Genomic DNA, 5,000 nt, shown 5'->3' with positions numbered 1-5,000 from the left:
ACTACTATATTAAGTTACAGACTTTCCTCTATTTTTAATAAAGCATTCAGAACTCAATTCGGAACTCAAAGGACTTTTGGGATTACACTGAAACGCCTGGCTTCCCGAGGCTAGGGTTACAGAAAAGGTTACAAAAACATCCTTTGAACTCAATGGATTTTGGGATTACATAAAAGTTAAAGTCGGGCTATGGCCAAATCATGTTTTTTGAGTTTCTAACATGTTTTTGAAGCTTCTATGAAAATGCTGTTTTTTTGGGGGGGGTTTTTGCCATCATGCCCCACCATGCGCCGGCCATCGATTGATTGAGATATGACTGCCTTGTTACGGTCACATCTCTCATTTAACCTCAGCAAGTGAAAATCCTCTGACTTGTATGTAGAATGTTGTTTCCTGCTCAACTGGTGGTTTTCACAAAGTAATGACAGTATCAGTATTAGGTTTGAGTAGCCTAATTTATAAATCATAGCAAACTCTAACATCTGCTCAATGGAAATTGAAACTTTACTAACTGTGAGCCTGCCATCTGTCCCCGGGGACTCAAACTAAGATTTGCATCTTAGTTTCTGCTCACCTCTTGCGAGCAGAATAGATTCACAAGAGACTTCACGATGATCAAGATACTTTTCTCAACTTCTGATCAGGAATAACGGATAGAGATTTGATTGCCATTTAAAAAGTGATTTCCATCATAAAGGCATATTCATGTCTCCCTTTATGAGAGAATTGAGCAACACGTTCAAAAGATAGGCTTGCGGAATCACATATACATTGTCGAATTATGCAGTATTTCCCCTTTAGTCTGATTCACATAAAGTCTTGCGGTTCAGTGGTTTGATTTACATAGTCATGGTAGAGTGGTTTGAGCTGCTGACCTGAAATACATCGCTGTTACCAGATGTTCACCTGTCATTCAGAGACTCACACTGCATTTGCAAGCACAGGATACATCCTATTAATAACCTGCATGGAACAGATACGGTTCTAATCTGTCATGTCATTTTATCCCCCTTTTCTATCACTCTGTGGTTTGGAACTTGGGACCCAGAAGTGGTGTCACACCATGTTCTGACAGGTTCACAGACAAAGAACAAGGACTATTGTGTGTATTTAATATATTGTGTCTTGAATGTGTGGCATAGAAAATGGGCTTAATTTTCTTCTGCCTCATCCCACTGCGAGTGTATTAATGACAAACATGCTCGCTTAACATGTTTATCATTTTATTTTTATTTTATAAAGCCATGGCATACATCTTTGGGTGGATGAAGTACCAGAGTGAATATGAATTACAAGAATTACAACATTTCTTTGTATTTGCTTTTTATTTATAACGGCCATTCATTTTCATAATTGAGCAAAGCCAGCAGTCAGAGCATCGCTCTACAGCCCACACTGTAGGTGTACGCTAATGACAAACAATGACATTCTTTAAACAACACTATCCTGTTGATCAGTTTTTATTAATTTCTGAACAACGGAGACAGTCTATTGAGTGTCATTATACGTAGTTTCCTAAAGCTGAGCGTACATAAGAAGCATTACCTCTGACACTGTGAAAGCATTAATGACAAACAAACAATGACATTACTTCATCATATGATTTGATAAAAATCAAAAAAAAAAAGCTATACATTTTCAGAAGCACTGCATGAACGTCTATCTACTTCCCACACTGTGTCCTGGTGATTTCAGTGGGCTGTGTGTTGCCTTCGTGGTCCACCTTGCAGGTGAACACCTCCCCCTGCTCCCAGAGTGCCTTGCTCATGGTCAGGGTGCTGCTGCAGCCGTAATGGCCGTTCTTCTCCACCTCCTCTGAGGTCAGGATCCCGGCCGTCACCTCCTTCCCGTCCACCTCCCAGCTCACCTGGGCTCCTGGGGGAGTGTAGCCACTGAGCAGGCAGGCCAGGGTGGCCGAGTCCCCAGCAGAGAGCTGCTCAGAGGACGGAGGATGCAGAGAGACGGAGGGCCTGACCAAGACACCAGCTGTACAGAAAAGAAGACTATGAGTTCCATCAACTTCACTTGATTTGTAATTAGAATAGAATCACATAGTACACACAGAGCAGTGGTTCTCAACCAGTGGTCCGTGCACCACCAGTGGTCCTTGAGGGGTTCCAGGTGGTCAACCTGCTAAATGATGGAGCGTTGTTAACCAAATGGACCCTTATAGATCTTTAACTCTTAGGGTTAGGTTTAGAATAGTTAAATTATTGTTAAATGTCTGCATTACTTAGTTTACAAGAAGTCTACACAATTAGAGAATATAAAGCATTGTTATTTTGATCCACGTTTGCCTGTCATCTCTCCTGGTACCAACGTCAATACAGCATGGATGGAATTGTGGACAAAGTCTTATCCAACGAAAACTGTTTTGTCATAATCTTCCTGAGGTTAAGATTAGGAATAAGGTTAGGTTTAACAGCTTGGGCATACACTAGTTTACAGAGGTGACGCTTAGGAATACCAAGCAGAGACCGATCTACCTTCCGCCAGATAGACGCCCGAGACGAGTGTGAATTGCACGCAAAATGCATAGCAGGCTATAATACTTTATTACTTAGTTTGCATGTTACTTTGTTTATTTATAATGATCAAATTGTGTGTATTTAATTAGAATTGTATAACTTTTTATAATACATTTATAATAATGTTAAAGAAATACACACATTTCCTTAATTATAATACTACTATTAACGGAACATGCAATACAATACAGTAATAAAATGTAATAATAATATTGAACCCATAATGAGTCATCTCTCATTTAAGTAAATATTGTCAGCTCTTGTTCACACTGGTGACATACACTGTCAAATAAAAAAGTTAATTTACATTGCATAGTGGAGTGCATCTTATGCCAATTTTCGTCCCAAAAAATATATAAATAGACATTTGAAACAACTCACACTTTTAGAACAAATCCTAATACAGTTTAGTCATCAACAAACTATGAAGAACAAAAAACTTGTACTTACTTTTCACGATGAGTTTGGTGCCTCCACCGAAAGTCCACCACAGTGATCCATTCCAGTTCAACCCTCGTACAAAAACCTCCTTTCCACATGAATGACTTCACTCATGTGGCATGCTGATCAATGCCTGGTTGTTTTAGCCATGAAAACTGGGTCCTGGTTCCTTGTAGTGCATACAGTAGGTTTGGGAAATCCAGTGTAGAATCCAATCAGCTGTTCAGATATTTCCTTCAGCTCTCCTTAAAAAAGGTCTTCATCCTTGCTTTACAGGTTTCACTTGCACTTGCTTGTGAGGTCTATAGTCAAACATGTTTTTTTTATTCCCCCCAATAAATAGGCCTATTCTATTCTACTATTCACTACTAGTATTAGTTGATGATACAAATATATTCATCATCAAAGCACATTATTATAAAATGATTCCTTTAATAAGATCTTGTGACTCCTCTGAGGTCTTCATATTCTATGAATGTTTTATCATATAGTGATTATGATAAGTTCCATTGAGTTGTTCCAGTCACATCCTCTTTTAGCGAGGGAGGTTTTTGTACGACTCTGTATCACTGTGTGAACACAGTCCTAGAGTTGAAAGATGTGTGAATCATGCAGTAGTAAACACCTTTATCTTCAGCCTGGACTCCACTGATGGTCAGAGTGAAGTCAGTCCCAGATCCACTACCACTAAACCTGGATGGAGTTCCTGACTGACGTGTGTTTGCATAATAAATGAGGAGTTTTGGAGCTTCTCTAGACTTCTGCTGATACCAGGACAAACAAGGAGTACTACAGGTGGAAGCCGTACTTGGTCTGCATGCTAGACTCACTGAGTCTCCTACATTAACAGTTTTCACTGAAGGAGTCTGAGTGACGGTGACCTGGCCCCATGTTTCTGCAAACAAGAACAATACACACATATTTAATCAAACATTCTGGAAATGTCTTATTGTCTTCTCAAGTTCTCATTAAATAATAAATAAAGAAAAAATTAAGTCCCTGATCCAAACCTTTTTAAAACTTCTATACGATTGGATTACGTGAAGATCATTTTGATCACATTTGAGAAAATGTGATCATTCTGCTTGACATCAGAAAATCTTCTAGCTAAATCCAAACAAAGTTTACATCAGGGATAGTATATTTATATAAATGTGTCAGTGTTACCTTTAATGCAGACAGTACATGTCAAGATGAAGATGGTTGCCAGAGACATGGTTTTGGTAGTCACCATCACGAGGAACAAGCTTGCAACAAGTCATTCATGTTCAACTTGTAGGACTATATAAACTCTCCCTGAGCACTGAAGTGTGTGCTTCAAACAAAGTCTCTTCTCTATGCAAATACGTTTCCTGAAAAACCTTAACTGTTGTTACCTCCATTACTGGCTGTCTTTAATGATCTTTGAGAAAACTGTTTATTACATGAGGTACGGTATATTTTCAACTGCCATAAGAGATTATGAAACAATGGGAACCTGGCACAAATTTAACTGTAATTCATTTGTACAGTAGGATAAAACCTATTAACCCGATCTATACCCATCTCTAGTTACAACACAGTAGGGTGCTTCTCTCCATAGTCCACCCAACTTCCTATGTATCAGTCTAATAATGTGGGATTACATTTTGGTCATTGTTTTTCCAAAATATAATCAATCAACTGAAAACCTAATTGGTTTTGAAAGCTTTGACTGTTTAGAAAAGCGCTACATAACATTGTGTGTGTTATAATTTGTCACAACACCTACAGTAGCACTTCAGTGATACCCTCTCTCCCCATCTGTCCACCTATTTTTCTGTTTCAGTCTATGAATCTATGTAACTGTAATTATCTATTTATCCCTTTATCAGACCACATTTTAGTGCTTCTTTCACATCAAAATGAAATCTGATTATTTTAAGATAAACGTAATACTTTGGTATTACATTTAGGTCATTGTGTTTTACTATAATATATTCTCAAAGTTACGAGAAGACAATAATTACAACTGAAAATCAATTAAAACCCTCAAGGTTTTGAAATTCAATA

At 38.2% G+C, this 5,000-nt stretch overlaps 1 gene segment (V, D, J or C); it reads right to left on the bottom strand.

Annotated features, from left to right (window-relative positions):
* Window positions 1-1,663: 1,663 nt before the first annotated feature.
* LOC308307605 (Ig lambda-3 chain C region-like) overlaps window positions 1,664-5,000 on the bottom strand; it is a 5,667-nt gene continuing 2,330 nt past the window's right edge. The window contains exons 2-3 of the C gene segment in view: window positions 3,800-3,864; window positions 1,664-1,933 (exon numbers count right to left, since the gene is read on the bottom strand).

Source organism: Nannobrachium achirus, assembly GCF_963921795.1.
Source record: "Nannobrachium achirus genome assembly, chromosome: 22".
Taxonomy (NCBI): domain Eukaryota; kingdom Metazoa; phylum Chordata; class Actinopteri; order Myctophiformes; family Myctophidae; genus Nannobrachium; species Nannobrachium achirus.
This window is presented reverse-complemented; position numbering and strand designations above follow the sequence as displayed.